The sequence below is a fragment of the Lactuca sativa genome, chromosome 4 (genome assembly GCF_002870075.4).
Source record: "Lactuca sativa cultivar Salinas chromosome 4, Lsat_Salinas_v11, whole genome shotgun sequence".
NCBI lineage: Eukaryota > Viridiplantae > Streptophyta > Magnoliopsida > Asterales > Asteraceae > Lactuca > Lactuca sativa.
In genome coordinates, this window is record NC_056626.2 from 373,183,900 (window position 1) to 373,197,265 (window position 13,366).

The following is a 13,366-nucleotide window of genomic DNA, read 5'->3' on the forward strand; positions in this document are numbered from 1 at the left end:
ATTTTGAAGCTTAAGAAGGAAGGAGAAGCGTGGGGATTCATGAGGAAGATAGTAGATCCGGAGTTTAAGCTACATTTCTAACTCATTTGAGGTATAAAGTTGATACATTGGCTTTCTATTACTTAGATCTTCATTTAGGGTTGTATATTGTCAATTTTGGGCCATATTGAAGTCATTTTTGGGATTTCAGAGTATCATGAAGTTGTGACCTCAGATCTAGGCACTCATGAGCTTATGAGGCTTAAAGTTCCTAGCTTTATCAAGCCTTTGGCCTTCCCCGTGCCTTAGATCTATTATATAGCATAGTTTTGGTGTTTCTAGCTTCATGACACCATGCATAAACGTAAAGTTAGCAACTTTATGTGGTAACTTAGTCCTAGGGGACCAGATCTATGGTTTGTAAGCATTGAACTCGATTGTAAGTGACTGAATGGATTTAGATCAAGGGGGAATCGACGAGTTGTTTATCTAACTCGGTGAGTTGGGTCGTGGTCCCCCCACCTTTTCTATTACTGAGTAAACTTGTCGAGTCTAGGAGATGACTCAGCGAGTTGGCCATGGTTTTTCGGTTTTGAAGATGGAAGAACTCGATGAGTTCAAGTAGGAACTCAGCGAGTTGTGAATGAAATGTCCCAACTCAGTTATGAGGAGGAACTCGACAAGTTCATGAAAGAACTCGAAGAGTTAGATTGAAATTTCTAGGGTTTTATGGATCATGGAACTCGATGAGTTGACAGACCAACTCGTCGAGTTGAGTCAACCAGGATGTTGACTTTGACCAGGATGTTGACTTTGACTAGGGTGTTTCCCTTGATTTTGAGTTTGACCAAAGTTGACCCCTAAGTTGTTATGAGCACGAAAAGGGGTAACTAAAGGAAATCTTTATGGTGTAGGATTTTTAGTGGGGCAGATTTCAGAGACGAGGACAGTTCAGCTACTACACGACATTTGAGGTGGCCCACTAGTAGGAGTGGGTCGAAGGCACCAATGCTGGCCCACTAGTATCGATTATAGTCGAGATGATTGTCTTTGTGATAATTGTTTGGTATGCCATTATCTGTTAAGCTTTATGTGCTAGTATGTTATGTTATTATGTGATAGTGGTAGGGGGTCAAATAGTCCCCGGCTACCGGTTGAAATAGACCGAAGGAGAGGCCAGCACCCAAATATGCTAGGTAGTATATGACACACACACACACACACACACACATATATATATATATATATATATATATATATATATATATATATATATATATATATATATATATATATATATATAAAAGTACCATAAACCAAATGTAATTTACAATAAAATTTGTAAAAACCAAAAATTTCTTTAAAGCCCCATGAATAAAAACAGAGATGTAAAAATGAATAAAATTAAAAAATATATACATGAAACCAAAAGGGAGGCCAACACCCAGATATACTAGGCAATTACCGGTTGAAAGAGACCGAAGAGGAGGCCAGCACCCAGATAAGCTAGGCACTTACCGGTTGAAAGAAACCGAAGGGGAGGCGAGCACCCATATATGCTAGGCGTTATGTGATTATATGGTATGTGTTATGATGGGGGAACTTACTAACCTTTGTGTTTACGGTTTTCAATTTTGGTTTCAGGTACTTCCTCTTCGAAGGGAAAGGAGCCGGCATGACTGCAGCGCAACACACCACTATTTTCCGCACTACGATGTTCTTAAGATTTGTACTCTGAAATTATTATGACTTGTTTTGAGACATGTGATTTATGTGGTTTATGATATACGATAACTCAATGATGTTTTTAATAATCTTCTTTATGAATTATTAAATTAAAAATGAAATTTTTGGTTTTGAAATTTGAGATATTACACTTCATCAGCCTCCATCCTCTTAGAGCGTTTTTGCAACCCAAATCCATCTTGTGAAGCATTTATAAGCTCAAGTGTGTGTGTTTTTTGTATTTGAAGAAGAAGGAAGGAAGAAGAGACCATCTTGGAGGAGTGAAGCTCTTTAGATCCAGAATCACACCACCATTAGGCATCATTTGGAGGTATAAAGTTATGAACTTGGTGAAGTTTCTTCTAGATCTTGTTTTTGGGCTTAGTTTTAGGTCCTTTTTGTCCCAAATGTGGTGTCTCATGAGCATAGCATGTTCTTGACACAAATGGTTGGTTTTGCTCCATGCATCATTTAGAAGGTCTTAATACATTAAGATGTTGAGTTTTGGTGTTTTTAGCACTTATTTGACATGAAAGGTCATAAAGTTGGAAACTTTTTGACTCCTTTGATGGGTTTTGAGCATTCTAACACTCCTATGGTGTACAAGCAACCCTAGCAACCTTGGATCTATGTTTTCTTTATTATACATGCAAATTTGATTTTCCAAGGTTCTCATCCTAACTAGCATGGCATGGGGTACTTGTAATATAAAAACTAGTAGAATGACATACCTTTCTTGTAGCTTGGATTCCTTTAAGACCTTATAAGCCTAGCACCCAAAATGTGATGCCTCAAATGTGTCACACAACACCACAACTCTTGGAATAACTTGAGAGAAGAACACTTTTCACTCAAAATTGGCTAGCCCTGCTTGTTCTTGTCTTAGTAGCCGATATTGCTTACCATGAGGTTCTTTATATAGTGTGTCACATGTAGGGTTACACCTTGTAAACCCTAATGTGCATGACTTTTCATTTCCCCCATGATCCATGGGTTTTAACCTACATGGAGCATCCATGGAGCAACCAGTGGGTCCTAGCCCAATCTAGTGAATCATGGACAATAAGCCCACTATATAAGAAAGAATGATTTACAAATCAATACCCATATATTTAATTAGTCTCTTTTTGATCACAAAATTAATTCCAAATTAATTCTTGATCAATACTAATTAAATAATATGATTTCATATTAATATATTAGAATATATTTTGTCTATCCAATTGTTATGATGCCATCCAACCCAAATGGACCATGCCAAACAGGGTCAAGTACATACTAAATATAATTATGGACTTAGACACCTTATCCAACAATCTTCCCACTTGGATAATTGTAATAACTAGAGTTACAGGTATGACTTCAAGAACCGACCAGCAATCGTAGCTCTTTCAAAGTCTCGCGAAACTAAGATGATGCGCAATTTAAGATAATTGATCATATAATCATTTGTTCTAGATATCATCCGGACAAATACATGGAACAATGTCATACTTATTGTCCACCAGTTTGTTTCCTGATTTCCGATTTGTTTGACATAGAACTAAACTGAACACATCCATTTGGTTCTGACCGGGCCCGGTACATAGGTCAAAACAAAATCATCGAGGGGCCTAGATATTGCTTTTAATCCTCCATGGATTAAAAAGAACAGATAAAGTAATTATTCTGGAAGTAAAAACATGCAAATTTGAAACAATTGTAAACAATTGACACATGATAGCAACACTTTACTTATAAATAAACAACAACTTTTATTTAATCATCAAATGTCAATTATATTTTATAAGATTCAGAAATAGCTATATAATCTATAAAACTAATATCATCCTTCAGTCCGATGCACCTTGCATGCTGCAAATGCTTGACCCTACACAGTCCCTTCGTGAGGGGATCTGTTGGGTTCTCATCCGATGATACCCTCTTTACCACGAGGAATCCTTCTTTTATCCGATGTCTAATGAATTGGTATTTTCTGCCGATGTGCCTAGATCTGTTGTGATCCCTTTGTTCGTTAGCTAAGGCAACCGCACCCTCATTATCACAGAAAATCTCCATAGGCTCTTTAACAGCTGGTATAACTCCAAGGTCTCCAATGAAGTTCTTTAGCCATATATCCTCCTTTGCCGCCTCGCTTGCTGCTATTTACTCTGATTCGCAAGTTGAATAAGCTACTGTTTCCTGCTAGGAACTTTTCCAAGTAATTACTCCTCCATTTAGGGTAAAGACCCAGCCCGACTGAGAGTGGAGACTATCCCTATCAGTCTAGAAGCTAGCATCACTATACCCCACTACTCTCAAGTCATCATTCCCACCAAGGGTAAGGGCCCAGTCCCTAGTCCTTCGTAGGTACTTGAGAATATTCTTCACCGCAGTCCAGTGAGCCTTGCCCGAATTCCCTTGATATCTGCGGACCATGCTCAAAGCAAAGGCCACATCTGGGCGAGTACAATTCATAGCATACACAATAGATCGTACAGAGGAAGCATACGGTACTCGACTCATCTCAGCTATCTCAGCCTCTGTACTCGGGCTCTGAGTCTTACCCAGTTTGGCGTTACTCTGGATTGGTAAGTCACCTTTCTTTGAATCGTGCATGTAGAACATTTTCAGCACCTTAATCAAGTAGGTACTTTGACTAAGTCCAATTAGTCTCTTACTCTTGTCTCTCAATATCCTTATCCCTAGGATATAGGCAGCCTCTCCAAGGTCCTTCATAGCGAAACACTTCCCAAGCCAGGATTTAACCTCCTGCAAGGTTGGGATGTCATTTCCTACGAATAGTATGTCATCCACATAAAATACCAAAAAGATAACTATACTCCCACTAGCCTTAACATATACACATGACTCATCTTCGCTCCTCGAAAAAGCAAACTCTTTGACTTTCTCATCGAAACAAAGATTCCATCTGCAAGATGCTTGTTTCAATCTATAGATGTATTTCTCAAGCTTACACACTCTATTAGGGTGCTTTGCATCAACAAAACCCTTTGGCTGACTCATGTAAACAACCTTATCCAACTTTCCATCAAGGAAATCGGTTTTGACATCCATTTGCCATATTTTATAATCATGAAATGCAACTATGGCTAGCATAACCCTAATAGACTTAATCTTTGCTACTGGTGAGAAGGTCTCATCATAGTCAACTCCTGGAGTTTGAGTAAAGCTCTTCGCAACCAGTCATGCTTTATAAGTGTATACATTCCCATCCATGTCGGTCTTCTTCTTGATGATCCATTTGCACCCGACCGTCTTATGACTCGGTACATCGTCAACCAAGTTCCAAACTTGATTTTCATACATGGACTGAATCTTGCTAGCATGTCCTCTTTCCATTTGGTAGGCTCAGTGCCTACCATGGCTTCCTTAAAGTTATTAGGCTCATCCTAATTTACCAGTGTACTATCACTGATAAATGCATCACCTTCCGCAGTAATATGAAAACCATAGTAATGCTCAGATAGATTCCTAACTTTTGTGGAACGCCCTAGAGGTACAGACTCATCAACATGAGTTTCCTCCTCAGGTTGATTGCTAGGGTTTGAGGTTCCTTCACCGCTTGACTCTTGAAGTTCTTCAAGGTCAATTTGCCTCCCCTTTGTTTCCTTGGCTTATAAACTCTCTCTCTCTCTCTCTCTCTCTCTCTCTCAAAAGACCCCTCTCTTTGCAACAAAGACCACACTCTCACTGGGTCTGTAGAAGAGGCAACCAAAAGACTTCTGTGGGTAGCCGATGAAAATACACCGCTCACTACAAGGTTCGATCTTGTCCTGAGTCTCATGCCTCATGAAAGCCTTGTAACCCTAAATCTTGATATGGTCTAAATTGGGAACTTTCGCAGTCCACATCTCGTTAGGTGTTTTGGCAACCTTCTTGGTAGGGACTAGATTTAGGATATAGGCGGCAGTCTCTAAAGCATACCCCCATAATGAGATTGGTAACAAAGCTCGAATCATCACGGAATGAACCATGTGTAACAAGGTTCGATTGCGCCTCTTAGCCACACCATTAAGTTGTTGTTCTGGGAGGTATCAATTGTGAAACAATTCCACATTCCTTAAGATAGTGAAGGAACTATGTACTAAGATACTCTCCTCCTCGATCGGATCGGAGCATCTTAATGTTCCTGCCCAACTGATTCTCCACTTCCTATTTAAACTCCTTGAACTTTTCAAAGGTTTTTGACTTATGCTTGATGAAGTACACATAACCATATCTACTGTAATCATAGGTAAAAGTCACATAAAATCGGTTAGCATCCCTCGTGGTGGTTCTGAAGGGTCCACACACATCTGTGTGTATGAGGTCCAACAAATCTTCACCCCTAGCACATGTATCAGTGAAGGGTGACTTTTTCATTTTTCCAAGCAAACTAGACTCACAACTATCATATGACATTAAGTCAAATGACTCCAAGACTCCAGCCTTCTGGAGTCGGCCTATGTGCTTCTTGTTAACATGTCTAAGACGACAATGCCATAAGGATGCCTTATCCAAACTAGTGGAAGCATCGATATGCAATATATTATTTCCTAATTTATCTACAACCGACACAATTTCATATACGCCATCACAAGATAGTGCTTTAAAATAAAGAACATTATTATAAAAAGCATTAATACCACCATATTCATTATCAAATGAAAAAGTAAATCCTTGTTTGTACAAACCATGAAAAGAAATAATATTTCTTGGCATTTTGGACGAGTAACAACACTTATTCAAATCTAACCATAACCCACTACTTAACAACAAAGAATAAACTCCAATCTTGGTGACTGGTGAAGCTTTCCTATTCCCCATGATCAAGTTTATCTTTCCGCACTCCACATCCTCACTTCTTCTTAGGCCCTACAAATCAGAACATATATGAATATCGCAACCTGTATCAAGAACCTAAGAAGTGGTATGTGGTGAGTTATTAGAAAATATAGTGTAAATACCTGCATGGGTTGTTTTGACCTTTCCATCCTTAACATCTTGCAGGTACTTGCGGCAGTTTCATTTCCAGTGTCCCTTTTCCTGACAATAGAAGCATTGAGCTTCCTTTGGGTTGGAAGAAGAGTGACAGAACCACCTTTGGTTCCACTCGAAGAGGAGCCATCAAGAGACTTTCCCTTGGTACCCTTCGAAGGGGTATTCCTTTTCTTCCCACCTCTACTTTTCCCGATTGCCAGAACAAGGGCGGTGTTAGGAGTAGGAGTAGTAACACCCAATTTACCTTTGAGACTAGTTTCGGCAGTATTCAAAAGTCCTTGAAGCTTGCTGAGTGTAACCTCCTCCTTGTTCATATGATAGGGCATATAGAACTGATCATAACAAGTCGATAATGAGTGCAGTATGATGTGAATAGCCAACTCCTCAAGGTAGTTCACATTCAACTTCAGCAAACGGTCCACAAACCTTTGCATTTTCTACATGTGGCCCGTGATGGATTCACCATCCTTCATTCAGGTTGTTATCATGGAAGAGATGATTTCATACCTCTCTTGACGAGCACTCTGATGGTAGCGGTCCATCAGGTCCATGTGCATCTCAAAAGGGTTAAAGTCCTCATAGGAATTCTGGAGTTCAGCTGTCATTGTGGCCAACATGATACATGCCACCTTGGTAGTATCTCTCTCATGTGCCTTAAAGTCAGTGATCTTGTCACAACTATAAATTTTTGTGCCTTGTAAACTACAACAACTAAGTCAAATTGTGAATCAAAGACATGAGAGCATGTATGATACATACTCTATAACAACAGAATTTCAATCAAACACCTCATACAAGCATTTCAATGTAGTCATTAAGCAATTGGAAACCCTAGAAGTTCTTGTTTAAGTCCATTATGGACTAGGACTTCCTTATTGGGCCCAATGGACCAATAAGCTTCCAATTTGGCTACCTTGGGCTTAGAACTCTTAAATGGGCTCTAATTGGACCCACTTTCATTCATTTTAACATTTTGGGCCATATTGGGCCTAGAATGAAATAAAACACCTTAATGGACCTCATTGGGCCATAACTAACCTAATTAGCCCTAATGGGCCATAAGAATCATATTTATATTTATTTGGGCCGTGAATTACTCTAAAAGGGCCAATGAGGCGAAAACCATTAACTTGGACTCCATATTATGGACTTAAACATAAAAGGCCCAAATATCCATCTCTCTTTTCTATCTCTTGGCCCAAACTACAAACCCAAGAGGAAGGGTTGACTTTGTTTGCCACCTCATTTTTATATGGAGGATATATAAGCTTTTGCACTTCAAACATCCATGCAATCTCATCTTCCCATGCAAGCACTTCTCTTCTTCTCCCTCTCTCTCTTGCTCTCGGCTGATTCCAAGCACACATACACACACACACACATTTCACTCACTATTCTCTCAAGAAACTCTCTCATTTCTCCTCCATATTTTCGAGATCTAAGGAGCTTTCAAGAAATTATCTCCACAAATTCTTCATCTAAGGAAAGATCAAGTTTGGATCTATGATCTAGGTTCTTTGTTTTATCAAAAATCTCCTTCTAATCCATGTAAAAATCATTATCACTCTCTTAGAAACCCTCTAAGTTCGAGATCTCCAAGGAAGGTTGCTAAGGTCGAATCTTCTTCTCATTTTCTTCCAAAAACCGAAACCACACCCAAAGGTGAGCTTCATACCCCCTCTTTTTTTCGGTTTTTATAAGTTTTGTGGGGGAGAATACAAGCAAATGTGTAGATCTATGAGTATATATATGCTTTGTGTGATTTCTATGCTTATATGTATGATCTTATGTGATTGTGGTGTTTGTACTAGTCAAAAAGAACTTAAAAAACCGAGATCTACAATATGATGAATGAAATAAGTATAACTTATACCATTTCACACTAATCAAGTCTAGAAAAATAACCAAGTTGGTTAATATGAACATTTTTGGACTTAAAACCCATTTTTGGGCTCAAAATGCTAAAAATACAAAACTAAAGGGCCCAAAACGACAATATACGAATTCTGAAGGTTGAGATGAGTCTAAACAGTTTCTAATGTGTATTTTCTGAATATCAACACTTTTGAGGGGTTAAAAATATGAATTTTAAACATAATGGGCCAAAATGGGCTTTTCGGCCCAATAAAGCCCCAAATTGCGAGATTTTTGATTTGGAGGGGCTGAAACTGCACATTTCTGTAAAACAGGGGATTACTAGTGTACCAAGTCCATTTCAAGGGTCAAAAATGCTTTTCAAATTAAAAAGGGACCAAAAATGCAAAAATTTTCCATTTTGGGCCAAAATTGTAAAAGTTGCGAAAATGGAGGTTTCAATCGAGAAAATTTCATTTTTGAAGGACTTAAGCTGTTTATCAAGTAAATTTGTGCTCAAAATGTCTTTCCAACAGGTTTTGATACTAAAGTGTCAAGAAAAATAGTTTAAGGACTAAAATGGAAATTCTTTTATACACAAAGGGTTAAAAGTGTAAAGTTTATCCAAGAAAGGACTTTAAAAAAAAGGAATAAATAAACTCTAACTCATACAACAACAAACCCCCTTACGATTAAAATACGAGTACTACGTCTACCGGCGAAACATAATAATAAATACACCTTCAACACCAAAATCGTTATCAAACGAATTGATTCGGTCTCGAATCAATAACGAATCAAAAATCAATAAACGATAGTACTTCAATACACACGCAGAAATTCACGAGAAGTCAACACACCATCTTTGGGCTCGAAAGTTTCAAATCATGCTTGTTGGGCCTAGCTAGCCCAATGACATGATCTTTAGGCCCGAAGGGAACGTGCTTACATGTTATTGGGCCTTATATGACCTAGTTTCGTGTAAAAGGACCTTCAATAGCTTTATTGTGCTGTTGGGCCCCAAGGGTCCTTTTGTACTGCTAGCAAAGTCAAGAAGTCAAATGCGAGTCGGGCCAAGGGCCTTTCGCATTCACGATAGCCTTGAACGACTCATGGAAATAACGGGGACTTCGTACCCTGTTTTCTCCTCGGTTGTGGGGCTATGAGAAGTCAGGGTGGTTGGATTAAGTGAGTAGTACGGACAACGCCTAAGGGATCGTTTGTATAGTTGTAAACTAGTCATTTTTATTAATGCGTGATTATAACGACTCACAACCCGTAATTAATCCAATGTCACCTGGAATTATCGACAACAACGTCGTATCGGAATAATACTAACTCAGCCACGTAATTTAATGTATTGGGAAAACATCGGGTTTTCCTGGGAAATTCAACGCTCTTAACTATGTGATATATACAAAGTTTAACAATTATTCACATTCATAATAATCAACAAGCATACTTACAGATCTTCACACTTTTTTCTTATATACAACATTTCTTTTTAGAAAATATCGGATTTTCTGTGGTTTTCAAAATTATACAAATCATTTCTTTTCAAACCTTACTTATGAACTCACCAACATTTCATATGTTGACGTTTTTCCAAAATACTTGTATTATCAGGTAACAGGTAAATCGAAGGAAAAATGTACCCAGTGATGTCATGTTGTTTGTTTAATTAGTATCGAACAATTTACGTTTTGGAATGTAATGTTTTGAAACACTGTACTAAATGTAAACAATACCAGTTGTAATATTTCAATGCATGGTGATGAATGATGTTGTGTTTCATGTATATTCATTGTGATGGTATTCAATTGAGTCACAATAGCCCTCGGATGTTTCCGCCGTCTGGTTCGGGGGTGTGACAGGTTGGTATCAGAGCCAGGTTTATAGTGAACTAGCATATCTAGCCACACATTGATGTGCAACTATAAACCAAAAGAGGGACTAACACAACTCTGAACAAAACAAGTAAAACACAACAATAAAACACCCTTGCTTGTATTAGGAACGAGAACCTAACACCGAATCAAACAAGATAATGCTAGTATCTCGGTTAATCCAGGACTGTTCCTAGTTGTATCAAGGAACGGATGTAGCCTGATCAACTACATTCCTACCAAGGTATCACTACCACACGTCCTGAGGAGATCGTGATAGCTAGGGAACCTAAAAACATACCCCTTTATCACCAAAAAGAGAACGTCTATTTAGTCTGTACAATAGTTGTAGCATCCTAGGAATAATGGTAGCATATTTACACACTCTCGTAGACAGCATGGCTGGTTTCCATCACCCCGGAGATCCTTACTTCCCTAACCAGGGAAATAACGGATGGATCGACGAAGAGCCTGAAGAAGATCCTGAGGAAGACCCCGAGGAGGAATCTGACGGGGAACCGGAGGCAGGAGCCGAGGGCGAGCCTGCCGAACCAGAAGAAGATAAAGGAAACTTTGAGGAGGAACCTGACGACAACGAAGGGGGTGATTCGGACGCGGAGTCCGAAGTCATCAACCCCCCTTACCCGATTAGGGTGCCTGCTTACCGGGTAGGTCCCACTGGTCCTACACCCCCCTGGGGTATTGATCTTTGGAGATGGAGCAGACAGCAGGGACAGCGACCCCCGTTCGGCATGTCACACGAGTTCTTTGACCTGAGGGACGGAGGACCGGCCGATCGAGCCCTTCCGGTCATGGTGAGACGGTTACGGAACAATGGCGAGCTTGCTCAGAGCACCGCCGACCAGGTATGCCAACTGTGGACTAGGGTCGAGCGTGCAGAGCAGGAGACACGAGACGTCCTTCGAGAGTTCCATATGAGGCAGGTGAGGTGGGATCTCGACTCCAGGATGCAGAACGATAGGTGGCTCGTCTTCAGGGAGCATCCACTTCCTCAGCACCACCCCCGGGCACAACTCATCGCGATTAGGGATAGGCTTATTTGACTAGGCTATTAGGATCTATGCTATGTACCCCGACTCAATGTTTAAGTGACTACACTACTCATAGAGCCATTATGCTGCCGAACTAATATCACTTATGTATGCTCTTTCGAGCAAAATTTTCATGTATCAAATGCGGATAATATTAGTGAACTTTTAAGTGTTTTATTATGACATTACAAATTGCTACGTGTTGCAAATCCATGATTGTATGCTAATTTGTAGAAGTACTTAAGTTCGTACCATGCACCTAGTCAGTAGGATCACAACCTCACAGAACCCACAAACACTCAACATCTTTCCGTTTCATGACAGAAAGATGCCTCGCCGACCTTCTCGTGGAAACCCTGGACCAACCCCACCCGAAGATGACTCCACTGCATTCCAGGTAGCCGTATCTGCTACGGTAACCACAGCTATGGCACAAATTCACCAAGGGAACAACGGAGGAGGCAACGGGCAAGGGGCCGGGAGTTCGAACAATGGAATGAATCAAGGACCCACCAAAAGCTGTACGTACAAGGACTTCACGAACGCCAAACCACGAACCTTTAACGGCACCGGAGGAGTGATCACCCTGAAACGATGGATCGAGAAGGTGGAATCGGTGTTCGAGATATGCGATTGCCCTGAAGAGATGAAAGTAAAGTTTGCTGCATGCACTTTTGTCGACCAAGCGCTCACTTGGTGAAACGGGCACGTGGAAGACATGACACTCCCCGTAGCCAATTCCATGCCATGGACAGAAATGAAGGAAATGCTGATGTTCGAATACTGCCCTCGTGGTGAGATTCAGAAAGTGGAGCAAGAGCTGTGGAACCTCACTGTACGGAATGCTGATATCGATGCCTACATATCCAGATTTAGTGAACTATCTCTGTTATGTCCGGGCATGATCACCTCGGAAGGAAAGAAGATTGAGCGATTCATCTGGGGACTAACCTCTCCGATCCAAGGAAACGTGATAGCTGCAAATCCCGAAACTTTCGACAGTGCTAAGAGATTTGCAAAGAAACTGTATGAACACAACAACAAGAAGGGTGAGAAACCAGCATTGGCTGAAGGCAAGAAGGAAGGTGATGGCAAGAAGGGGAAGAACAACACGAGGAAGGGGCGTCAAGGCCCCGAGACTTCTAAGAAGCAGCAGACAGTGGCAGTTAATTCTGCCACCACACAAGTTCCGGCCACACCACATGCTCCATCCTCAGCTGCTTCGAATGCTCCTAGACCTTATTCTGGTAATCTTCCCAAGTACAAGAAGTGCGGTTTCCATCACAATGGAGAGTGAAAGGAGCTGCAGTGCACCAGTTGCAATCGGAAGGGGCACACGGCAAGGTATTGCAGGACTTACCCTCCTTAGAATCAACAATAGGGAAACAACAACAACAACATCAACACCGGCGGCAACAATGCAAGGCCTAGCCACACCTGCTATGGGTGTGGGAGGACTGGGCATTTCCGCCGAGATTGTCCTAACAAGAACAATCCCGGAAATGGAGGAACAGGAACGGTGCTGACTATGGGTCAGGGGGAGGCGATTCAGGATCCCGCTGTTGTTACCGGTACGTTTCTCTTAAACCACACATATGCATGCATCCTATTTGACACTGGAGTCGAGCGATGTTTTGTGAGCAATAAGTTTAAACATTTATTAAAACAACAACCCCAGAAGCTCAATGAAACCTTTACGGTGGAAATGGCCAATGGGAAAACCGAATCTACTGGGGAAATCTACACCTGATGTACCCTAACCTTAAATCAACACGTCTTTCGAATAGACTTAATGCCTGTTTCCATTAGGAGTTTCGATGTGATTATTGGCATGGACTGGTTAAGCCCCCACCATGCTGAAATTATGTGTCACGAGAAGGCCGTTCG